General features: G+C 44.2%; 2 long non-coding RNA genes and 1 pseudogene across 3 annotated transcripts in view; 1 reads left to right on the forward strand and 2 right to left on the reverse strand.

The window, feature by feature from the left end:
* Nucleotides 1-2,768: 2,768 nt before the first annotated feature.
* Nucleotides 2,769-3,863, reverse strand: LOC145425990 (uncharacterized). Its single transcript, XR_013906764.1, has 2 exons — nucleotides 3,727-3,863; nucleotides 2,769-3,037 (listed from the first exon to the last, which is right to left on the reverse strand). It is a non-coding gene; the product is annotated as an uncharacterized LOC145425990 (long non-coding RNA).
* Nucleotides 3,864-6,940: 3,077 nt separating this feature from the next.
* Nucleotides 6,941-8,463, reverse strand: LOC145426122 (uncharacterized). The gene is made up of 2 exons (XR_013906882.1): nucleotides 8,318-8,463; nucleotides 6,941-7,189 (listed from the first exon to the last, which is right to left on the reverse strand). It is a non-coding gene; the product is annotated as an uncharacterized LOC145426122 (long non-coding RNA).
* A 17,847-nt stretch (nucleotides 8,464-26,310) lies between these two features.
* Nucleotides 26,311-26,781, forward strand: part of LOC113018324 (alpha-2-macroglobulin-like) — a 43,491-nt pseudogene continuing 43,020 nt past the window's right edge. The window contains exon 1 of the transcript XR_013906765.1: nucleotides 26,311-26,725. The product of XR_013906765.1 is annotated as an alpha-2-macroglobulin-like (transcript). The remainder of the gene's footprint in view (nucleotides 26,726-26,781) is intronic.

Genomic DNA, 26,781 nt, shown 5'->3' on the forward strand with positions numbered 1-26,781 from the left:
CATGTGTGTAAGCGTGTGTGTTAACAGCTCCAGTATTATTAGTGCTTCTTTAATAACAGGCTTCATTATTAATAATCGGCAGAATGGAAAATATAGTGCTGTGAATGCACCGCTGAAACTGGCCTCATGCTGCATTTCTGTCTTTGTGCAGGTTTAGACAAAAACAAAAAGGTGCAAGTGGGCAACAAGTGGGCAACAAGTGGGCAACAAGTGGGCAACAAGTGGGCAACAAGTGGGCAAAACATTAAAAAAGCTAAACGTGCTCGTGGGAGACATTCAGTGACAGCTGTCAAGTGACGTCCACGGAAATACAGACAGAAACGTGTGTGTGTGAGTGTGTGTGAGTGTCTGTGTGTGTGTGAGTGTCTGTGTGTGTGTGCGTGTGTGTGTCTGTACGCGTGTGTGTGTCTGTACGCGTGTGTGTGTCTGTGTGTCTGTGTGTGTGCGTGTGTGTGTGTCTGTACGTGTGTGTGTGTCTGTGTGTGTGTGCGTGCGTGTGTGTGTGTCTGTGTGTCTGTGTGTGTGCGTGTGTGTGTGTCTGTACGTGTGTGTGTGTCTGTGTGCGTGCGTGTGCGTATGTGTGTGTGCGTGTGTGTCTGTGTGTGTGTGTGCGTGCATGTGCGTGCGTATGTGTGTGTGCGTGTGTGTGTGCGTGCATGTGCGTGCGTGTGTGTGTCTGTGTGTGTGTGTGTGTGTGTGTCTGTGTGTGTGTGAGAGCCTTTAACATACAGAGTGTGTCTGTGGAATCCAACAAAGCTCTTTCACTTGTGTACTTCATGTAGGTGTGTTTGTGACAGTGGAACAACATCACACCTTTAACAGTGTACAGGATACAAAAGCCAACCATAAATGCTAACTGTACATGAAACTAAAAGTACACAATGATGTCATTCAAATAACATCTAATGGTACAAGTACATTTATACTCAGCACTACAAGTAAATGGCTGCTCCTAACAGGCTGTGCTAACAAATTAGTCTGTTTGTAAAACATTTTTATCATTTTACAGTTTTATTAAACTGTGGGCATTAGGGCTGTTCAATATAACGATATATATCTGATGACGATATAAAAACGTCTATCGTTTCATTTTACGCTATCGTTTGTTTCGTGGTGTCGCAAAATAAACTGTTTACGGCAACATTTGTTCATGGTTTTGATGTCACTGTAGTTATTATTAATTTCTAGAAGTTCTCTCTTTCTCTTATATTTAATATAACCACACTACCGATGGACAAGCGCCTGTTTTTATGCGTTGTGGTTAGCAACAACGACGGTAACACCATCGCCAGTCCGCTTGTTTATGTTCCACATAAACCTTTCACAATAAAGCTCAAGATCCTTTTGAGACTTTTCAAAATAAACTAAATCACGTGAAAGAGCAGATTACTTACGCATGAGAAGTAAAAAAGAGCTGCCAGGTGCTGAAAAATAAAGCTTAAACTCAAACGTTAGAACAGGCTTTTCCCCGCAGCACGCCGTGTAATAAATACTCACAAAGAAAACGGCGGCCGTTACAACATGTCTAAAATGTATCGTTTCAGCATCGGTTAAAACACTCGACTCCAGCTACATGACGCGCAGCTGGAAACACTTCACGCAAGTCGAGCTGCCCGAGATTCACAGAATTTACAGAAAATGTTACATTTTTGTGATTTATATCGTTACCGGACGATAGAATTCTTATATCGGGACATGAGATTTTGGTCATGTCGCACAGCCCTAGTGTACATGTTTCATACTCCACTGTGTTACATGGAAAAATACAAAGATCAGTTTCATAGAGGCTGTTGGAACAAATGTATCATTATTAATTGTAACGTTGTGCACACAGTCACTACATGAATCTGTGACTGTTTAGTTCAGTTTGAACGTTTGCCATTAAGTAACTATAAGCCTTTTTCATACAGCTGACAATTCTATGACATTAACAGCTCGTCCTGTTTATGACAAAGCTCTCACATCATCTATAATTGACTGAGACAGGACTCTTCCAGACACTCTAAACCCAGGCACAATGTACATTCCAAATTCCTTTAATTTTAAATATGTTTATATTGTCTATCCTGTAAAATAGTCAGATGTCTATTCATATTAATGTACAGAATTCACCTGCTTGCTGCTACTACTGCAGCTGCTGTTTCATTCACTAAGCTGCTGTTGTTCTTTCAGCTCTAAGAGCTGCTGCCTCCTCCATGTCCTCGTCTCCTCATGAGGACCATTTATCATTCATACAGTGGATTGCAAAAGTATTCGGCCCCCTTGAACTTTCCCACATTTTGTCACATTACAGTCACAAACATGAATCAATTTTATTGGACTTCCACATGAAAGACCAACACAAAGTGGTGCACACGTGAGAAGTGGAACAAAAATCATGTATCCCAAATTACCAAATAATCATTATTATATATATTATATATATTATATAATTACACGGCGGTGCGACTATCTTCACAGGTCTGAACAAACTTTAATTAGCTGACAGCAACGTGGCAGTGACTTACCTCCGGCCATGCTGAAAGGAGCTGTGACGCCTACACCACACGCAGCGCACACTAGTGATGTGTCTCCTGTATGATATATTTAACTGACATTTTTTATTGTAACAACCAACGATTTATACAGGAAAATAATGTCTATTAACAAGGTTGCCCAAACTTTTGCATCCCACTGTATCAGTATATTTTGTCATTAGTATAATATGAAATAAATTCGATATGTGTCAAGTCGTGTGCCAACATTTGCTGTGTAGTAGAACTGAGACATTAGTCTTTATAAAAATTTATTTGAAATAATATTAGAATTCTCAAACAGAAAAACATTAAACATAAATATATAAAATATAAGTATTTACAGAGAGACAGGAATAAAAACGACCAGCTGCTCTCCAGAGCAGGAACAAGGCTGAGGAGGAAATGCACAATTGGAGACTGGTGTGGACTCTTCAGGGACACCAGGATGGCCAGCTCCAGCGCCGATGGACCGTCCTGGGACCCGCCCCTCATCTGCCTCGGAGCCGTCCTCCCCTGTGGGCCTGTAAAACAGCACAAAACACAAAGAAATGAGAAGGCTGCTACTAGATTTTAATTTCAACATTGAAAAAAAAAACAAAAAAACAGGATATAATCAGGGGTTCTCAGAATAACTAGCCCCTGGCCACGCACTTTATACACTTTTTTCCCCACACACACACACATGAACATTGGTCACAGTTCTCACAATTGATTCTCAAAGTGCAAACCTTTGTAGATTGCAAAACGTAAAAGTATTATTATGCCGCGGTTTGTCTTCATCTGCCCGCCACTTTCGTGCGCCTTTTTCCCTCACGGTGCAGGTGTCTATTTCCGAATGAGGCTCATAGTTATGGGTGTTTTTGTGCTGTTTTCTATTGGACGTGATGGTTATCAAACCCAAACATGATAAATTTGACAAGCGCAGGAGACACGACACGGAGGAGATTTGTCAATCAGGCTGCAGAATGCAATGCTGTACGGTGCAGAAAAAAGGAAATCAAAAAAAAGAGGCAGTGACGGATGAACAGCGGGACCACTGTGTGCTGTTTATTAATAAACAATAAAATATATTCTTAAATGACAACATGCCTAAAAGCAGAACGGTATTTGTACGTCAGTGGGAAAATAGCGGTGGCTTGCTAGCTTTTGTGCGGCTTCCCCGGGTCAGTGAAAACTTTAGAGAAAACTTAAGAGAAATGAATGAACTTACCAGGTTGCCCGATCTCTTCACATATCTTCCTCCAAGCTCGGTCCTTTATATTCCTGTCTCGGTCCAGAAGGCAGCTGGTGTCGTAGGCTCCGGGTTGTTTGCTACGGCATTGATTAGCCTTCCTTCTATTGAAGAATAAAGGGCTTTGGCTGGATCTGCCCCTTTGAACTAGGTAACAGCCATGTCACCAGGCTCCTGATTGGTTGTCGCGGCGCGATTTTACGCTGGAGTTCAGATTTTTCCAACTCGAGCGGGGGACGCGAAACGCGTGTATGCACAAAATGCAACACATAAACTCACGCGCGTGGTTTTTTTCGCGAGTCAAACGCCTGAAACGCCCTACACTCACGCGCGTTTTCGCGTTTTCGCGACGCAAATCTGCTTCCGAATTTTCGCGGGAGCCGCAATCGCGGGTCAGCGCGCCTTTCCATTGACTTTACATGCTTTACATACAGGCTCTTTGAAGTGAACGACACCAGTGTAGGTTTTCTTTTCTTTCTCGAGCCGTGTGCTTTGCGCTGGGCAGAGGGGGGAGGGGCGGTAGTTACACTCCCAGTAGCACAGGAACAGAGCGGGAGGGAGAGAGAGAGAAAGAGAGACAACAACGTCACATCAGAAAGGTATAGTAATCATCCACAACTATTTTCAGTTGCAGATGATAAAGGATTCAGAAAGTTTATTCATGCAGAGAATGTGCATCTTCTTTTTGTTTTCATAGTTTAATTTATATTTAATTGTGTTGTGGTTTGCAGTGTTTTGTGTTGTTTCACTTTAAATTTGTTTAAAAGGAAAAAGCTGAAAATTTAAATAGTTAAAAGTTGAAATTTAAATAGTTGGTTTTTGTATTATATGATTTATTTATTACATTTTATATGGAGTGAATAAATAAAAGTATATTTACAGTACCCTAGAGACAAAACACGTACAAACTCCAAAACACATAAAAACTCCAAAACACTTAAAAACTCAGAAGCACATAAAAACTCAAAACACGTACAAAAGACAACAGAAGTGCTCCAGGATGCTAGGGGGCAGTGTTGAGCTTTTGTTACCTAGTGGCTACACAAGCAAGGAAGTACCAACGACCGGTTTTGGTGTGTGGTAGTAACAGGTAAATGAACATTTTCTTTGAATTATTTGAATACATATGAGTGCTTGTGTATAAAGACACAAACAACACACACATGCTTTCAATTGTGTAATTTAAGTGATCTAGTAGCTCTGCTTTGGAAGTTCAGTTAACGTTAGAAATGTGTTTTGGAGTTTGTACGTGTTTTGTCTCTAGGGGCCACCGCATATATTTATATATAAAGGTATATAAATAAAACCACTTTTTTTACATTAGTTATTCCTTCTGTGCACAATTTTATATTATATATTATATATTGTTGTTAATAATAAATTAATTAAAGGAACAAAACAGCCTGTTGGGAGCCGAAAGATCCGGCTCTGTAAAAAAAAGATGGGGTCAGGAAGTCACTGATTGTCCATTTAGTAACCCTGATGTGTTTAGGGCAGGCTTGTACACATACACGCGATGTCACGATCCAGGTCTTTTGACCCAGCGTTTTGAGTTTTAGTTTATGTTTAAGCCCTTCAGGTTTTCTAAGTTCATTTTTTATCATGCCTAGGTTGTTCTAGTTCTTCGTTATTAGATTCCCCTTGTGTCTTCCGCCCATGTCAAGTCTCCCTTCCCCTTCATGTGTTTCATGTCTGCATCTTATGTTTCCTGTTTTATGTTGAAGAGGTCTGGTGTTCCTGTGTTCATCGTGTTTAGTTTTACTCTGCCACTGCTTTATCTCTAGGGGCCACCACATATATTTATATGTAAACATATAAATAAATCCACTTTGTTTTTTTACATTAGTAATTTCTTTTGTGCATGATTTTATGTTGTTGTTGATAATAAATTAATTAAAGCAACAAAACATTTTTTGATTGGCTGACATGGTAAACTCTAACACCAATGGGGAAGGAGGGTTTTTTCTTTTTCATTTTTTCACGCGCAAGCAGAGAGTGTTTGCTAGCGCTGTCTGTAGAAAACAACGTTTTTACCTTCTTCCTGCTGTAAACGCCGCTGTTTTATTCAGAAAAAAACATTATGTGTATTTTTTATCATAACTCTGGTTTTACGTGGCCCATCGACACAATTCAAGAACTGGTATGTAGTCTGAAGTCCGTTACTTTCGACCAACAAAACAACCTGAAGAGCCGGTTGGGAGCTGAAAGACCCGGCTCTTTTTAATGAGCCGAGCCGAAAGAGCCAGTTCTCCAAAAAGAGGCAGAAATCCCATCACTATCTTGTGGCTGTGTCGTCTTAAATTGGTCATGTGATTTTGACGTGTCGACGCTTCCATCGACCGCAGAGGGTTAAGATGGAAAATGATCCACGTTATAGTTTCCTGGTTTAATTTGTATGGTTCTGCTCTCCAGCAATAAAGCTGTGAATTTTGAGTTCATTCCTGCCTCTGTGAGTTTGCGATTGGGTCCTCATCCAGCCTGCACACAGCCGAATCATGACACGAGAGACACGAGAGTTCTTCTTTACTGATGTTTACTGTGCTTCTCTTAACGTACACAGGTACACTATGGAACTGGTAAATACAGGTGTACAAGGAAATTATATTTCAGCATTAAAACATATTGCAATATAAAATTCACAAAATATAAACAAACATACCACTTTGGCCTGCAAGTAGACAAACCGGTGTTTTTAGAACTTAGGACTTGTTATTTCTTCTTTGACATTCCCACGGCCAGACCGTCACTATGAGCAGCTTCTCTGACCTTACTTCCCAAAACAGGAAGTGACCTCTGCCCTTACCTTACACTTACAAAATTAACCGGTTATTTTCCATGTGTCAAATTAACTGTACACCAATCCGGTATGCAAATAGGAAAATGTTAACATACTCAACATAAAAATAAAACATTCAAAATAAAATGCGTTAATTACATTATCATTACAAGAGCTCCACCTAGTGGTCAAATACTAACATTTCACCAACTGTTACAATATCAACCAGCATGCTCGAGTACTCAATTCAATTCAATTTTATTTATATAGCACCAAATCACAACAACAGTTGCCTAAAGGTTCTTTATATTGTAAGGTAGACCCTACAATAATACATACAGGTAAAAACCCAACAATCAAATGATTATCAAATCATTCAGGCAGTCAGATTTAACAGACACAGTCACATCTGGGATGTTTTAAACAAACTTTTATTAAACGCAGGTCCTTCCTTTAATACATATATATGGGTCCTTTAAAGTCATTCACATGTTTGCAGAAGAATGAAAAGAGCAAAACTAATACTTAAAGTGGAACCTTTCTCCTCCATGATCACCACTGTCTAATGAAGATTCAGGAATAACTGATGATGCCTCAGCAGGCTCTGAAAGAGGAGCAGAGTGAAGGATGAAGGTCGTCCATCAGACCGAGTGTGTCCTCAGCTTCCTGTTCAGAGACAAACATCACTGATGTCAGCTGTTCACCTCTGACCTTTATTTAAATACTCCTGTATGCAGTGTTGGTCAAGTTACTTGAAAAAAGTAATCAGTAACTAATTACTGATTACTCCCCCAAAAAAGTAATCCCGTTACTTTACTGATTACTTATTTTCAAAAGTAATTAATTACTTAGTTACTTAGTTACTTAGTTACTTTTTAAAAACACGATTTACAACCTGAAGAGGTGATAAAGTGATAGATCTTTCAGCCCAATTCTACTTTTTCTACATAATCCATCATACAAAATGTAATCAAATGGAAAAGTCTCTTTTTAAAACTTGTTTTATTAGTTTTAATCTTTTAACTTTATGCATCAAGCAAAACATTTAATTATATGCAACATTCTCTGACTTGAATAAATTAGTTTAACATTTAAACCTATTTTCTACACATTCCAGCACATAAAATAAAATATTTTTTGTGTTTTCACTCAGTCTTTCAAATAGATGCAAGTAAAACACAGCAGAAAATAAATAAAGTCAAAGACTCAGCGGTCCTTTTGCTCTATTTTCACCTGTAAAGCAGGAGCAGGGTAGGCGGAGGGTTACCCTGGTGCAGGTGTGCTGCGGTCAGTTGAAGAATCCGCGCGAGTGTCTCTGTGAGTTTCCCATCACGTCGTAGCTACTCGGTGCTTGCTCGGAAGTTTAGGGGTTTTTTTCGCTGTAAAAAGAAGTTTTCTTCCCACGCACGATGGACGCTAATGTTTTTGTCACTTTTTATGGAATCAAACTCAAAGTAAGGTCAGTACTTCCACACTTTAAACGCTGCACGCTCATACTCTCTCCCGCACTCGATATATTATCCATTGTTGATCTGCACACAGCTGCTGTCACCAACGTCGCACTTGCTCACGTCACTGTCATGAGACATTCTCGCAAAAAAAATCACGGTTTTAGTAACGCAGTAACGCAGCGTTCCTACGGGAAAGTAACGGTAATCTAATTACTGATTTTGCAATAGTAATCCCTTACTTTACTCGTTACTTGAAAAAGTAATCAGATTACAGTAACGCGTTACAAGTAACGCGTTACAAGTAACGCGTTACTGCCCATCTCTGCCTGTATGTAAATGTTACCTGCTCTCACTGATGAGTACACAGCACATGGATCAGCTGACTGCTCTGTAACAAACATACACACACAGGATTAGAGTATCGCACACCTGTATGTGTGTTTCACATGTTTATATCTTCCAGGTTAGCTCAGTGGTGCTCCTCGCTCCACTTACAGGCCTCTGCAGAAATTACGGTGTACAACACACACATATACACACACACACACAGAGGGATTCGTGGATACACACACCTCTGAGTCAGTGCTGATTATTATGTATCCCAAAGTAAAAGCAGCTGCCCACGTAGACCGGCCTTCATGGTCTACGTGGGCCGGGTCCTCCGAAGACTGAGAAGGCCGGAAGTGCGAGGCTGTGAAATTGGACGGTCTAGCCTTCATATTTGCATCACCGCTGTCTTGGTGGAGTTTGATAAACTCAACCGTCTGCTCCTTACTATCTAAAATATAACAGGACACTGGCGTAAATTCTCTACCATCTCACACTTCTTTTTAATCAGTTTTCTGTTTGACGTTTATTCAGCTGTGTAAAACTATAACTTTAATCTCAGGCAAACCAATTTACTCAGGAACAAATAAAACACTGGAAAAAGTCAAATAATAACATTTTGAAGTTATCTAACTGACTTATTTATCATGTTTAAGCCTAACTTAAGCCTGACTTAAGCCTACCAATGACCTGTTTTAGGTCAAGCAGGTGTTGCTCAAAGGTTGGTGATGCAACAACAATATCATCTAGATACACCGCGCAGGACTTATAAATCAGGCCAGCTAGAACATTGTTCATAAGCTGCTGAAAAGTTGCAGGGGCGTTACACAGGCCAAAAGTAAGGACTCTGAACTGAAACAGGCCACAGTGCGTGATAAAAGCAGTCTTTGGTTTAGCTTCTTCAGCAATGGGGACCTGCCAGTAACCTCGAGCGAGGTCTAGTGTTGTGAGAATCTTCCCTCTCGACAAAGAGTCCAGTGATTCATCCACTCGTAGGAGTGGGTAAGAATCTATCACGGTCAGCTTTTTTTATTCGACGGAAGTCAACACAGAACCGTGGTTTGCTGGGGGTTTGTTCACAATCACCACGGGAGCTGCCCATAGTCCTGATGCAGGTTCGATGATGTTATCCTGTAGCATTTTTTGTACTTGCTCTTCTACAATTTGCTTTTTAGCTGGTGAGGTGCGGTATGGTGGCAAGTTAACAGGCTTTGCATCCCCAGTTACAATGACATGTTCTGACAGAGAAGTGCAACCAAGGTGGCCATCAAACAGGTCGCTGTAACTTTCTAACAACTCTAACAGTCTTTCTCTTTCCACAGAATCCAAGTTAGCTTCTGCAGCCTTGTCATGGACAGAGAGCTGCTGAGTGTCCTGCAGAGTCATTGTTCCACAATCAAAATCAGCTTCCACAAAGCCATTTTCACAGAGTTCATCATGACATGGGGGCTTATCATCCATAATTACAGTTCTTGTTGGGACATGTATTGTTAGTGAAGTGCGACTCATAAAGTCCATCCCAAGAACAAAGGGGGATGACAGGTCCTGCACTATCACAAACTGCTGATAGACTCGCTTGCCCATGAATCCAATGGTTAACCAGGTTATTCCTAATGGACTGCAGTTAGTGCCACTGGCCAGTCTTATGGGTGGAGAATCCCACGGATTCTTTAATGACTGATTTTGGTTTTTTTCAGGTAACAGGTCTGCATTTACTGCTGAAAGAGATGCACCTTTATCTAGTGTGGCATCCAGAGCTGCCCATTAAAGTTTACTTTAACTCTGAGAGGGGTGTTCCACGATGATTGCGAAGCTCCATCTTCAACGTGATTGAGCACAGGTGTCACACTTGGGTGTGACATAGGCAATGAGAGCTGACTTATTGGCTGGGGGGAGGGTTGCCCCTGTGAAACACTCTCCCCCCCTGAAGTTCCCCTGCCTCCTGCCAGCTGGTTTTGTCTCCCTGACAGGGTCAGTTCCATCTGGATCTGCAGGCTGAGCTACTGGATGGTGATCAGGAGGCAGCATTTGGGGAAGCTCCGGAGCCGACATGGGAGAATGTCGAGCTCCCTGAAAATCAGTGGAACAGTTAGTGTATGTGCGAGATGTAACACCAGGCATGGAACATTTAAAACAACTCCCTCAGCTCCGTTTTTCAGCTGAAATCGGGAAGGCTGTGAAAGGCTGGTGCCGAGAACAGAATGCAGCTCATGGGCACACAACACTAGGTCAATTACTGACCTTACAGGCATCCTGTACAGCGCTACTCTGTACTTCTCCACTGCATGTTTACAGATGAGCTTTGCTCCTGTTCAGATGGTGGGCTCCTCAGTCTCCTGAATTCACTGGGCATATGGGCAACAAACGTTGGCAGAGGCTCTTCGGGATGCTGGAAACGGTTCATGATGCCTTTCAAAATGTGCTCCTGGTTGTCAGCAGGCAAAAACATAGTCTTGAAAAGTTCACAAAACTTAGCGTAAGTCGATATATGAGGACCGAGCACACTAAACCACTTCCTTGGTTCCTTAGCTAGGAAGTGTGGTAGTTCTCTGAGGATTTGGGCATTTGCTCGGTCTAACGAGGTTTTTAAGCATTAACTGATTGTAGCCATTCTTCTGGGTGAAGACTGCCATCATTAGCGAACACAGTGGGCTCTAATTTAGCTTGGTGAAATGCTGCAGCAAGGACTCTGGTTGTATTATTTAGCTCCAGATAATCTGACTGGGATTGGGACAGGTCCCTGGTGGGCTGCGTGGGGCCAGGTGCCCGAGGAAAAGGGTGAGTAATCTGGGCAGCTGGTACTTTTGGGACTGGTCTTTTTTGTTGAGTCCACTGCTCCTCTGGAGGTCCAAAGACTCATGAAGGCACTGCTGAAGCATATCAACCTCTGCTTGTAGACTTTGCACTTTATGCCCAAGGTCAGCAGTACTATGTCTGGCAGTAAGTCGGTTTGGGTGTAACATAAAATCTATATCATCACACACGTCAGTCAAGTCAGGATGAGTAGGCATAATACACACTTATTAAGACCCAAATCTATATAAGGTAACAGTTGTGCTGAAATAAAATTTAGTTCTGATCACACAAAAATATCCAAAGCATGCGAATTCTTAATTTTAGCAGTAAATGTTTCATCTCGCTTTGAAACACGGAGGTAGAAGAAGTAAACACCCCAAACCAAAAATGTTTAGCTGCAAAATACATCTAAACTTATGAATAACTGTGTATGAGTATCACCTTTTCAAGTCAAATTCACTTAAAAACAGCTTCCTAATGAGAACTGTTAAGCCAGCGAGAATCAATAATGAATTAGTTTGAAATATACACTATAATAATGATCCAGTGATCCGCCCGACGTCTGCGTCTAGGCCAGCGTGGTCTGTTTCCATGAAGTATGGCAGACATCCACTTTGCCGCGATGTACCTTTTAATGTATAAATCATCAGCTGCTCAAAGAGACTGCACACTGAGGTCCAAGAGAAGATGTACCTTTTGTAATGTTGGGTTGTGTTCAGTGGTTGAGAGGAGGTGGTAGAGAACTTAGCAGGATAGTAGGAAGAACACACAATCACACTGGTACTGGGAATTCCACAGCGTATCCTTTAATGCACATTCTCTTCAACAACCATACAAGGCCCGGTTGAACGACTGCTGCTTATCAAACATGACACACAGTGTCACACACACACACGCCCAACAGAGGAGTGGAGGATGTGCTTTTGACTCTACTTAATCTGATTCTCAAACATCTAGAGAGCAAAGGGACTTTTGCAAGACTTCTTTTCATCTATCAATTTTTCTTCTGTTTTTAATACAATACAGCCCCATATTTTAATTCAAAGACTTTTAGCACAGTTTGAAATCAAGAACAATCTGGTGGGCTGGATTTTAGATTTTTTAACTGACAGGTCACAAAGAGTGAGAATAAATGGGGTTCTGTCTGACCCAGTCTTCTCCTCCACAGGTTCTCCCCAAGGGTGTGTTTATCACCCTTATTATCATTCAGAAAATAGAATAAGTGCAATCATATAAATAACTTGGGACCATAATCAATGAAAAACTGAACTTTGATGAGAATTGCAAATTGGTCTGTAAAAATTTGATTTGATTTATTTTGTTTAATTACTGAATATGTGTTTGTCAGGTTTTACCATGTCTGTGTTTGTGAAGCAATACCAGATGCTATCATTTTTCTGTAACGCAAATTTACCTTCAGCTATAAATAAAGTAACCTTAACCCTCACCCAACCAATCACAGCAGATGGCCCCGCCCCTCCCTGAGCCTGGTTCTACTGAAGGTTTCTTCCTGTTAGAAGGGAGTTTTTCCTTCCCACTATCGCCAAAGTGCTGCTCATAGGGGGTCATTTGATTGTTGGGTTTTTCTCTGTATGTATTATTGTAGGATCTACCTTACAATATAAAGCACCTTGAGGTGACTGCTGTTGTGATTTGGCGCTGTATAAATAAAACTTAATTTAATTGAGTGAGTGCCATGCTGTGTCAGTGTAGTGATTACTATGGTTACCTGTTCTCTTGCCAGCTTTTTTCTTGCTTTTGATGACCACGTGACCATAGTCAACATCCTCAGGACCTGAAGACAGAGAGATGGATGGAGTGACTGCAGACAGAGTTCAATCACAGCTGACTGACTGATACATCTACAACAGGCTGCTCTGTGTGGATTTTCAGTCCTCCAGGTCATGATTTGTTTTTAACATTTACAGTTTCCCCCTTTTTTTTTTTAAAGAGTTCAATTCTTTGATCAGGCTCAATTTAATTTTTGCAGTTGTGCAATATCTCCCTGAAAATCCTTCAGTTAATCCAAAAATTAATTCTGGGTCTTGTGTATACAGAGGATCGGAGATCAATGAACTGCCCAAGAAGCCTAAAAAGAATATAACTAGCAGCTTACTTAAGAAGACAATTGTATGTCTACGTGTGTTTGTACATGTGCATGTGTTTGTGAAAAACCCTCCATAACTGGCAGCTTTGCTCATTCCGTCCCCGTCTCCCCCTAGTGCGTATTTTTTAATTAGGTATTAATATTTCATCTTTTTTATCAAGTATGAATTCTGGTATTCGGTCGGAATTCATACAAACTGGAATTAATTACATGTCGGACCCATTAGGGATATTACTATTTGACCTACTTGTTTTTCAGACTGTGATCTGAATGGTAAATTTAAGCGTTAGGAGCAGCTCTGTTGGATTTTTAACTTTGAACAGAGTAATAATTAATGGAATGGTGATGATGATTATAAAAATAGCAGCTCCATGTCTCCATGTAAATTAAAGGGTCGCTTTCTTTTTAAATTCCTTAGATTATCATGACCTGGCTGACTGACAACCTACACAAACATCTTGGTAAAAATAGAGTGTGAAACTTCATAAATCAGCTTTTTCACTTGTTTTCACAGTGTGGTCTTTTTATCAATAAACATTTGTTTATTACCACCACCTTTAGGGTTTGTGAGCTACTCTCCTTCTTTTCTTCAACATGACAATTATCTGTATTATAATCATTTCTATAAAAAAATGCTGTTTTTATGGGGATTATATGACACATCTTTTGTGGTCACTACGATCTATGGTAATTAACAAAGATGAAGGAAAAAGAGGACGCTTGAACCCATGTTATGTCCATTTTCATAATAAGTGACAGCACAGACATCTGTTAATGAGAGAACATGTTTTGTGATGTGTAGCACCAGCAGAACGCTAAAGTTTCACTTCAATAATTCTGCTGGGAGAAAGATGTGTTCACACATGTTTTTTAACAGAAACATTTTAAAGCATGCTTAATCATTCAGGTAAGAAAATCCCAAAAGGTTGATTCTGTTCATCTGAACGTTTTCAGTGGGAGAAAAGTTTCATCACTCATCCAAGTGAGTTCTTCAGTCTCAGCTGACTGCAGGTTTCCCCAGTCTTATAAAGAGTACATTTGCATAATGACTGAAACTAGCACCACTGAATAAACAATGGACTGTGAGCTCAGTTTAGGATCATTAATATGCAAATTGTGAATGGCACTCATGGTCACTGATTGTGACAGAGAGTTGGGGAATGGCTGCAATCACAGCATTGTAAGATGGTGAATGTACTCTCAGTGGCAAGGGAACAGTATGAGGACAGCACAAGAGCACATGGGAGAAGGATGCAACACATAATGGCAATGCCCAGTGGCCAGACAGAATCTTGGACCTACACGCCATACAAGCAGGGCTACAAAACTGTTTCACAACCAGGTTTTGGAAAGTCTGACCACAACGCCATCTTACTTATTCTTCAGTATAACAAAACATACGTAGGGATGAGGTAGTCAGGTGAAACGCTGGTCTGTCTAATCAGAAGCTACACTACACGACCCGCCCAATGACGTAGACTGGGACATGTTCAGGGCATGCACAGTCGACATCAACAAGTTTACGGAAGTAGCAGTAAGCTTCGTTAACATGCTAGCGGAGGGGATCATCCCCACTGCGAGAGTCGCGCTGTGCAGTGAACGCCAGGACTGCCACCTTCAACGCCCATCTTGCCATGGACTATGCACAATCATGGATTATAAAGCCAGGGACACTGCGCCAATCAACGCTGACTCTGCATTCACCAATGAGCTGAATGCGTTCTACGCCTGTTTCGAGGTTAGCCAGGCGGCTAATGCTAACTACTGCCTGATAACTGAGGACGGTGACATAATCAGCGAGGGACCAGCGATCAACATCGTGGAGCATGACGTCTGAGCGGCAATGAGGAGAGTGAGCACAAGGAAAGCACCGGGGCCAGATGGCATCACTGGTCATCTGCTGCGTTGCTGTGCTGACCAGCTAGCAGGTGTGCTCACTTCCTTTTTCAACGAGTCCCTGGCTAAGTCTGTGGTCCCCATATGCTTCAAGAGATCCACCATCATCCCTCTGCCCAAGCCTTCATGCCTGAAGGACTACCTGCCAGTTGCACTGACTTTGGTGATAATGAAGGTGTTCAAGAGGCTGTTGAAGAACATCATCTCCTCCCATTCCAAACACCACAGATCCACTCCAGTTCACCTACTGACCCAACAGATCCACTGAGGATGCCATCACCCACGTCCTGCACACCACCCTCAGCCACGTGGACAAGAAACAGGGTAACTATGCGAGACTGCTGTTTGTTGATTACAGTTCCGCGTTCAACACAATAGTGCCCGGTAGACTGTTCACAAAGCTCAGGGATCTAGGATTCAACAGCAGTCTGTTTGCATGGGTGTTGGACTTCCTCACTGGTAGAACTCAGGTGGTGAGGGGGGTAGGTGCATCTCCGACAGCATCACCATCAACACGGGAGCACCACAGAGGTGTGTACTCTCACCACTGCTCTACTCCTTCTAAATTTCAGACTATGTGGCTACTCATGGCTCCAACACCATTGTGAAGTTTGCTGACGACATCTCCAACAACGATGAGGCAGCCAACATGGATGAACTGAAGAATCTGGCATTGTGATGCCAGGATAACCATCTCCAGCTGAACGTTGGCAAGACCAAGGAGGTGGTGGTGGACTTCAGAAGGAGTAAGCACAGAGACTACAAACCCATTATCATCAATGGAGCTCCAGTGGAGAGGGTGCAGTCCTTCAAGTTTCTTGGTGTCCACATCTCCTCTGACCTGACATGGGCTGCCCACATTCAGGTCCAGACCAAAAAGGCTAGGCAGCGCCTGTATCACCTACGACAACTGAGGAAGTTCAGGGTCTCTCCAAAGATCCTCAGGATTTTCTATACAGGCGCTGTGGAGAGCATCCTCACACAGAACATCACATCCTGGTATGGGAACAGCTGTGTTAAGGATAAAAAAGCTCTTCAGAGAGTGATCCGTATGGCAGAACGTGGCTGCAGGACTGCTCTCCCCTCCTACAGAACATTTACAGCAGGAGATGCTGGTCAAGAGCTGCTCAGATATTGAAGGACTTCAATCCGTCCCAGCAATAAACTGTTCCAGCTTCTGCATTCAGTACAGTGGTGTACTGACAGATCCAGGATCAGTCCAAATCATCAGCAGTTTGATCCATCGATTGAAGTGTCTTTGCGAAAATGTTGGACTGTTCCTTTATCAGTGTGTAACAGTGTGTGTATGAGAGCCATGTAATGTCCATGTGTGCGTGCTGACTGTGCTGCTCTGACCCCCCTCCTCCTTTCAGGGTGGAGCCTGCTGGAGTCCGATGGTTGAGACCAGGTCTGAGGAAGTGTAAGTGTGTTTTTAATGGGATTCATGAAAACAAAGCAGCACACATTCAACCATCTTCATCATTCACATCTCTGATGTCAGGAGTCATCATCAAGGTGTCAATCAATGAACAGATGATGGATCAATAACTGCAGCTGGATTGTGTTTGTTCTCTCCATCAGATTCCTGTCAACTCACAATCGACACAAACCCCCCCCAATCATCCATAAGTGATTGATTCTGGCTACACCACGGCACAAGGCACTTTAACACCTCGCTCACACAATGTACATTCTCAGATTTCAAACTGTAAATTTCCAGATTGTTTTATTTTATTTATATAATGTATGCAATTCACTGATTTACTGCACATAATGTTCTCTTTGTATATATTCACTAACGGTTTATAATACTCTCTCTCTTTTTGCACAGTCGGGTAGCGTATCAGGACACATTTCACTGCGTGTTGTACTTGTATAACTATGCACATGACAAATAAAGAATAAAGAATAAATAAAGAATCTTGAATGTTGGAGCATTAATGACATTATAGATTTTTTTTGGATATTACTGGGTATAAGACCCACTGATGTGCCATTATATTTATGTGAATAAATGCATACTCTTGGTGCATTTGCTGGAAATGTACATTATTTAATCTCAGAGTTTCAAAAGATTTCTAAACAATGATACTGTAGCAGTTATTGACACGGACCGCCGGGGCAGACCGTGTGGAGTGAGTGGAGGACCCAAGAGCAAACAGAGGTGAGGACACAAAACCGGACTTAACAGAAAGCGAGCCTTTATTTAGGGCCGAAAACTTAAGGAACAAGGCAGCAAAGCAACTGAGGGAAAACCTGAACATAGACTGGGAAAACTATGGCTAAACAAAGTACAAACTAGGACTAGTTAAGGCTGGGAAACTATGACAAGGGGTAGGGGAGATAACACAGACGACGCGACGCAGACTACATGAAACACAGAGACTAAATACACATGAGGGATAATCAGGGGAAGTGGCCACACATGGGATCACAGCTGACACACATGAACCTAACGACAGGACAGGAGGGTGCAACTGAATACACTGACAATGAATACAGATTTACAAAGTAAAACAGGAAACATGGAAATTAGACATGACAAGAACTAAACATAACCACGCAGACAGGACTCATGACCCAGGGAAACTTAGTACAGGGGAGATGACATAACTGACAGCATGAACTTGACGGTACAAGACACACAGAAGGGCAAGGGAGACTTAATGCAAGGGGAATATATACAAATGGCTGGACTACCTTAGTGAACCTAAACAAACAATAAACATCAAAATAGGCTAAGCACAAAACACTGGGTCGCACGACCCAGGACCATGACACCACCCCCCCACCAAGGGCTGGCTCCAGACAGCCCTAAACCAAAAAAAAAAAACAGACCACCGAGCCCGGGCAGGCGGCGGGGGACCAGGACGGAGGGACCAGAACAAGAAAGAAAAACAGCCAACAGAAAACACTGGAGCACGTGACAATAGTCCAAACATAGTTCAGGGGGTCGGCCCGGAGGGCGGCAACACACCAGCCCACAGTTTATGAGTTCAGGCGGCCGACCCGGGGGTCGGCAACCCAACAGGCCACGCCATCTTCCATCAGGAGGCCGATCCGGAGCCCGCGGGCACAAGAGTTCAAGGGTCACACGGTCGGGGGCCGACCAGGCGGGCGCCACAGGTGACAGAGCCGGTCAGGAGGCCAGCCGTGCGGAAGGCAACGGCGGCGGCGAAGGGGCCGGACGGGCTCCTCGGGCCCTCCAGCGGAGACAGGCGGCCGGACGGGCTCCTCGGGCCCTCCAGCTGACGTGGCTTGAGGCCGGACGGGCTCCTCGGGCCCTCCAGCTGACATGGCTTGAGGCCGGACAGGCTCCTCGGGCCCTCCAGCTGGCATGACAGGAAGTGGTGCGGACGCTGCAGGGTGCCAGATAGGCACACCCGGGCATCCAGCAGCAGGCGCAGGACGAACAGTTAAGGAGGCCCCTGGCTGGACAGGGAGCTGAGCCGCTAACTGGACAGATGGCTGTAGTGGACATGGAGGGATTTGTGCCAGAGCCTGCACAAGTGGCTGAGCAAACCTCTGAGCGGGACACCGACCTGGCAGCTGAGCAGGTAGCCGGGCTGAAGCCTGTGGTGAAACAGACCGCTGGGACGTAACACCACGCTCTGAGAGGGCAGGTGAAGAACTGTCCTTAGTGCCCACAAACTCCAAACAGGTGTCAAGTACAACAACAAGAAGAGGGCTTTCAGAGGGGGCAACAAAGAGGAGGTGAGGAAGATCCAGGTGTTACTAAAGGACAAGATCAGACAGGCTAAGGACAATTACAGGAGGAAGCTGGAGTGGAAACTCCAGCAGAACAGCATGAGAGAGGTGTGGAGGGGCATGAAGACCATCACTGGATTCAGGCCAACCAACAGCAGGGGAGCTGAGGGAGGTGAGAATAGAGCCGACGAGTTGAATCTGTTTTTCAATAGATTCGACACCACAGTGTCTGCTCCCACCCCCACAACCTCACCTGCAGTCAGCCTGGAATCCAGAGCCACACCACTGTGCCAGCCTCTCTCTTCACATGTTGCCTCCTGTGAGATTCCTGACACCCCTCCCCCACCCATCACCTTCACTCAATACCAGGTTGAGATGCAAATGAGGAGACTTCACTCAGGTAAGTCTGCTGGACCAGACGGAGTGAGTCCCCTTGTCCTCAAGGCCTGTGCCCCCCAGCTGTGTGGAGTCTTTCATAAACTGTTTATGCTGAGTCTGAGTCTGCAGAGGGTCCCGGTGATGTGGAAGACATCATGCCTCGTCCCTGTACCAAAGACGCCACGTCCCAGTGGCCCCCAGGATTACAGGCCCGTGGCATTGACCTCCCACATCATGAAGACCCTGGAAAGGCTCATCCTGGACCAGCTGCGACCCATAGTAAGACCACATCTGGATCCCCTTCAGTTCGCTTATCAGCCTCGTCTCGGAACAGAGGACGCCATCATCTACCTGCTCAATCGTGTCTACACCCATCTGGACCAGCCGGCGAGCACTGTGAGGGTCATGTTTTTTGACTTTTCCAGTGCTTTCAACACCATCAGGCCGACCCTCCTGGGTGATAAGTTAGCAGCGATGCAGGTGGATGCTTCTCTGGTGTCCTGGATTGTTGATTACCTGACAGGAAGACCACAATATGTACGTCTCCCACAGTGTGTGTCTGACAAGGTGATTAGCAACACAGGGGCACCACAGGGGACTGTCCTCTCCCCCTTCCTCTTCACCCTCTACACCACAGACTTCAGCCACTGCACAGAGACCTGCCATCTTCAGAAGTTTTCTGATGACTCTGCGGTGGTTGGATGCATCAGCAGGGATGATGAGACAGAGTACCGGGCTGTGGTCGACTCCTTTGTCACGTGGTGTGAGCAGAATCATCTGCAGCTCAACGTGGCAAAGACCAAGGAACTGATCGTGGACTTCAGGAAGACCAGGAAACACTTGACCCCTGTTTCAATCCAGGGGGTCAGTGTTGACATTGTGGAGGACTATAAATACCTTGGAGTACACATTGACAATAAACTGGACTGGGCTAAAAACACCACAGCACTTTACAGGAAGGGCCAGAGTCGTCTCTATTTTTTGAGGCGACTGAGGTCCTTCAACATCTGCCAGAAAATGCTGAGGATTTTCTATGAGTCTGTTGTGGCCAGTGCGATCCTCTATGCTGTTGCATGCTGGGGGAGCAGGCTGAGGGTCGCAGATGCCAACAGACTTAATAAACTGATCCGTAAGGCCAGCAATGTTGTGGGGATGGAGCTGGACTCCCTCAAGGTGGTGTCGGAGAGGCGGATGCTGTCCAAGATAAAGACAATGTTGGATAACACCTCCCACCCACTCCATGACATGTTGGTCAGTCACAGGAGCTCGTTCAGTGAGAGACTGAGATTACCGAAAAGCACCACTGAACGACACAGGAAATCATTCCTGCCTGTGGCCATCTCCCTGTACAACGCATCCACTTAACACACTGTTTGCTGCTACAACTACACATGTTTCTTTTCCAAATATTTATTTATAAGTGACTTATGTATGTATGTATGTATATATATGTATATATTGTACTATTCTTAGTTAGCGTATTGTCTGTCTTGTCTTAATGTTGGTTTAAAATGGAGCACTGTAACAAAAAATAATTTCCCCCAGGGATCAATAAAGTATTCTGATTCTGATTCTGATTCTGAAGTAAGCGAACGCTTTTAACAGTCACCGTACCGGAGTTAGACCCAGAGGACACAATGACTCCTGAGCCAACGGTCTTGGGATCTTCAAACACAGAGTTCACTGTCTCAGGCTTAATGTGAGAAAACTCGGTCACATGGACGGCATTCACATGGCTGATAGTGGAAATATTGCCTAGGGGTACATTTCCAGTGTCAAGATCAGTAACACACACAATGTTATTCGTCATGTCACAGAAAGCCAAAGTAGACTGAACTGCAATCTCCGCCTTGGGAACATGAGCTTCATGGAGTGTGGCTGAGGGAGTAACACCTGAAACAGAACCCTGTCCTTTTAAGCCATTAATGTGGCTTCTGCTGTCCTTGGCTGCCCCCGCTGTGGAGCTAAACACGGTTTCTTCCGACTCATAACATGACTGCGACAGAGAGTCACTCATAAAAAAGGCCAGGTCAGCTAACACGGGTTGCTCAACACTCACAGCATCCAGAAAACAGTCCAGGTTACCCATAGACCTTCTATCATGGTCCATGACTGTTTCAGGCCGAGCATGTTCAGACACACAATGCACATTCTTAGCTAACGTGTCCCTGTACTCACTGTTCATCGGTTCGCCAACTAGAGTGGGTTCATGGTCACAGTTCTCAGGCGTGTTTAACAGGGAGTCAAAGGGCTCGGTTATACAAGCAACACAGGAAACAGTCTCTGGCCTCTCTAAATCATGAACATGGTACCAAATCTCCTTATCTGCTCCCTCAGAACAGTTAGGCACAGCCCTGTCATCCTTGCTACATGACATTGACAGGGTTTCTGTTGGCACTTGTACGGCCACATGAGGAGCTTCTACACCACAAGTCCTGGGAACCCCACTTAACGGTTCATGCTCTGTGTTGCTCGCATGTCCTGCAACAAGAATGCCCCCCGACTCATCATCACTGATAGAGTGGTGATTAACACCGGTAACACCTGGGAACGCTAAACAGTTATGTTGCGACACTCTGCAACCCTTGGGGGGCATCCCTTGCTGTTTAATTACAGCCTCGCTGCTCGTAGCATTACTGTTAGCTGGTCCATTTGCAGTCTCTGTAACCTTGTGTTAGGGAAAATATTATAAAACACTTCTTCAGTAAAGACTTCAGAGAAGAGAAACACAGACAGTTTTATTTGTTGCTTAGCAAGGGCAGCTCTGAGCTCTCGCACGAGAGTGAGGGCTCAGGGACTCGCGCTCAGAGACTGCCCCGGTCTTTATTTTATAGTTCCAATGTGTGTGTGTGTGTGTGTGTGTGTGTGTGTGTGTGTGTGTGTGCGCGTGTGTGTGTGTGTGTATATGTGTGTGTGTGTGTGTGTGTGTGTGTGTGTTGCTGATCAAAGGGTCATAAAGCACAAAAGGTACATCCTTGGTCAGGAGAAGGGTGACCCCCCCCCCCCCCCCCTCACCCTGGATAACACAGTGAGGAAGTCCTGCAGTTCATCTAAATGTAAAGAAGCACTTAAACTAAAACAGACATAGCTACGTTAATCCTACCGTAAAACAATAAAACAAGGTACGAGCTCTTTCCCATGCTCCCAGGATGTGGGGGTGAACCAAGCCTGCTGAAAATCACACATCCTGTCACTACACAATTGATTATATGCCTCTAAGCATACATGGTTAAACATTTCCTAATACAAATAACTACATGCAGTATTCTACCATATGCAAACTTATATCACTAAAAGATTATACTGACTACTAAATACAATTTTCCATTGACACCTTGGCCGGTAAAACAGGCATTTGCCCGGACTCTGACTCTGTAACACGATCGTCTTTCTCATGGCTGAGCCCGCCAGGCAGCAGTTCAATAGTGGCCATAATCTCGCCCACGGAAAAGACACGTGGGGCAAAAGTACAGTCACTCACCTCCATTTCGGAAGGGGCACGAGATGAAACGAGACCCTCCCCAACCTCCAGCTGCCGCGCGGCGCCACGGTGACGTCGCCGTCGCCTCTTCCCTGAAGGCGACGCAGTGACGGAAGCTCCGGTTGCAGGGGAAGTGAAAGGGGGCAGGCCCTGGCAGCTCCGCGGGCCCCCAAGAGCCAGGCGCGTTCCCCGAAAGACTTGCTCATAGTCGGGGGTCAGCCACGGCTTCCACCGGAGCTTCTCCTCCAGCTCCGCGAGAACCACCTGCTCCCGTTCAGCAATGTCCTGGGCAGTGATTTGTGGGGACATCTCCTCAGAGCCGAAAATCACTGCTGACACGGACTCGGAGGCGGCTTCGGCCAGCGGTTCCGGCCCAGGCGACTGCTCTGACGACACCCCGGACTCTGGCTGCGCTGACGTGCGGCGGCGACGAGGGCGCCGCTTCCTCCTAGCAGCGGCTGTTGACACAACATTGATAGCTGTGACGGCTGGCTCCTCATCCTCCGACCACATCCGCGCCAGAAAGGAGGCTGGAGAAGCGAAGTCCGAACGAAACGGCGAGGGTGAGCGGCTCGTGTACGAAGGAATGGATGGTAGCGACCCCGGGCTGCGCCCGAGTCTCAGTGAGCCAACCTGAATCACCCCGGAGCCGCAAGATGGTGGAGGCGGTGATGGGGAAGTTAAGTGACAGTGGTGAACGGTGGTGACGCAGCGCTGGGCGCCTGCTCCCGAGGACTGGGTTGGAGGATGGTGCGGAGGTAATAAGAAATCAGGGGGGGTAGCGCCTCCTATAGCCAGGGGAACACGGTTACGCTCACCCGCAATAGGGCTTTGGAGTTGACGTCACGCCGCAATGCATTGTGGGAGCGCAGCTCCATTTTCGGGGTCAAAACAAACACACTGTGTTGGAACGACGACGACAAGAAACATGCTTAAAAGCAGCTCAAAAGAAAACGGACGGTATAGAGACCGATTGCGTCCAGAGTAGGGCTGGGTATCGTCACTGATTTCTAGAATCGATTCAATTCCGATTCACAAGGTCCCAAATCGATTCGATCCACGATTCGATTTAATTCGATTCGATTCGATTTAAATCTGGGAAATTTTGACAGTCAGAAGTATAATTCAGATCAGAACATTTACATATTTTTGTATCTATAAAAAGGAAGCTGACACTCGCAAGACTTTATCCAAGCTGTGAGCATCACAGCAGAGGCCTTTGTGTCAAAGTAGCTGAAGATAAAACACAGAAAAACATGAAGGTGATTTTCCTGGCCTGGGATTTTATAAAAATATTCTGCAGTACATCAAAAACGAAAGAAAACCATTAATTAATGAACATTACCTCTGACGTTACAGCGGTTTTATTAGACACACGGCTAAGCATTTTGCATTTTGAATAATTTTAAAAAGTTTAAATTTGTTCAGTATTGAACAGCAGAAATGAGGTTTTCTTTTCGGAAGAATGTAAAAGGGAAAAAAACAGCGGCCGACAGCCTGTAAGCAACAGTAGACTTGTGCGTAACAAGCAAGCGAATAATGAAGAAAGGGAAACTGTTCCTGAAGTATAGAGAGAGAGAGCTAGCTGCGCATCGCGATGGAAGCAAAACAGTAAAGGAGTGAATTCATGACGATGTTTATGTGAAGCGTTTGGATCTTCTTTTGCTGCTGGTTCGGTCAATATTGTTGGAGAGACATCAAACTAACAGCTTTAGAATCAGCGCATAAAGGGCGTGAACACAAAGCGCGGACCCGCCGACAGATCAGAATCAGCGAGCTGTCGGCTTTCAGCCCCGACCGTGAGAAAGGCGACATCTAACTGATTCTGATCCGCGGGTCGCACTGTGTGTTTAAGTCTATGTGCAGAATCCCTGTACCTGCTCTCATTTACTGTTTGGTGGTTCTTGAAATTTTGTGAGATGTCACCAGAGATTCTGGCATTTCGGACAAAATAAATTTATATTAAAAAATCGATTCAGGATTTTAATGAATCGATTTTACGTTATCCAAGCCAGAATCGATTTTAATCGATGAATCGATTATAAAAACCCACCCCTAGTCCAGAGGCGAAGCAGCGGTACTTGAAAAAAATAGAGTGCATCGCAAATCTGGACCCATATGAAATACGGCAGTGGAGTAAAGACCCAGACGACTTACCGCCACTGTCCTACCCCGATATCTTCACGTATCTTGTTTGTGGAGTAAGCGCTTACACAGCGAACCAGTTTCGTAATTACAAGTCACTGGAGGCGCACATCCAATTTACAAATGGCTGGGTGCAAGATTTGGCTATTTTCAAGCCGCCAAACTCTGAGTACGTCGTCAAAGTAAGTCAGCTGGAGTGCATCGAGTGAAATAGCCATTTTTCACCCCCCACCATAATTAATGTTATACATTTATCATTGAACTGCTAAAATATCGTTATCATATTATATGCCCGTAATTGTAAAGTACATGCAAATTAACACATTGATAATCGGGCAAATTATTAACTCCAATTTGTGTCCTTCCTGTCTCATTTCATTTATTGTCTTTACATCAACCAATCAAGTCACTCCATTCGATGTTTGATTGCAATTTCTATAACTTCCGAGACCACCAACTATGATATTATTCAGCTATAAAGTGTGATGTGAACATATTTAGAACTTACCGGAATGAAAATGTCTTGAGCACACCAGCTGATATCTGGAGACGTAACAGAACTTGATATCAGCTCGTCTCACGGCTGCTATCCAGGCTAGACGCCTTCGTTTGGTAATATCCGATACATGAGCTCCTTCATGTTGCTTCCAGGTTGGGAAAGCATAAAAAGACAATCCAAACTTATTCCCGTGCCGGTCGTAAAATCGAACATTGCAGCCGACAACACAGCAAGTACGAACCATGGCTATGCTTTTGCTCCTTACTTAGACCCCCAAAATGGCGGATCGGGCCAAAATCCTTTCCACGCCCACCCCCGTGACATCACGCTCCAAAGCCCTATACTTCAGTCTTTCATGGGTTCAATGCTGTTAACTGTTTTTAAACAAACTTTATTTTCTGCATTTGTTAACAAGTATTAACAAACTGTATTAACATTTATGGATTAACACATCTGTATGTGTGTAAAGCATGCCCCCCCCCCCCCCCCCCCCCCCCACAGCACATTAGTAAGACGGAACAAACAAAAACCCTTTTCCCGGAAAGGCAAATCAAACAAGGCAATCATGGGGTAATACTGCTGGGTCCAGAGGGTCAGAGATAATGACTCATTCTCAGCAATGTTACAGTTTAAAAACCAGACCAGAAATCCCTCCACACTCAGCAGTGTGACTGTCACTGCAGTTATTTCAGTGGGCTGAAGTTTGATCTGTGTTGTTTACTAAAGTGCAACAAAAGCTGTTTAACATGTTTCATTTTGAATTCTTACAGAAACATTGTGATTTTTGTCTTTTAAGCGTGTATAGCAGTCTGTGACATCACTGATGAATCCATCCGTTGTGTTTGAGCCTGTTATCACTACACAAACGTTTGTTTAGTCTTTCCTGAGAAATAACGTCACAAACATGGCAGTCAGACATCCCACGCTGGCTACAGGGAGTTACACCTACTGTAGCTCCCTGTGATTTTAGAAAATGTCAGTAGTTACACACTACAGTGGGATATCCCAGCACTGGTGTTAAGACAAACATGGACACATACAGAACAGAAATAATATTTTGTAACAGCCGAATTAAACTCTGAGCTGATTTAGAAACATCACCTCGGAGCACTGTATGTTACTGTAATGTTTTACACTGAATGACAAACTTTACTGTTGTCTATAGTTTAGTGTTCAGTGCTGAAAGCAGGAATGGGATTTTGCAAATGTGTAAGTGATTGACTTTGTGGAGATCAGAGTACATGAGTGCGTTTCAAACACGTGGCTGTTATGTGGGTGGGGACGATCAGGCGATATTTAGCCGAAGCTGACACTGAGAACGATCACAACCAGTCATGGACCGTCTCTGGATCCTGAGCTGCACTCTGTGTGTCCTCCTGAGCTGGATACGTGTGGATCAAGCGGTGGCTGAACCGTGAGTTTGTCTTCAGCGTGTTTTTGTCTGTGTGAGTTGTTCACTGCAGTAACTGC

Source organism: Astatotilapia calliptera, chromosome 3 (assembly GCF_964374335.1).
Source record: "Astatotilapia calliptera chromosome 3, fAstCal68.1, whole genome shotgun sequence".
NCBI classification, from domain to species: domain Eukaryota; kingdom Metazoa; phylum Chordata; class Actinopteri; order Cichliformes; family Cichlidae; genus Astatotilapia; species Astatotilapia calliptera.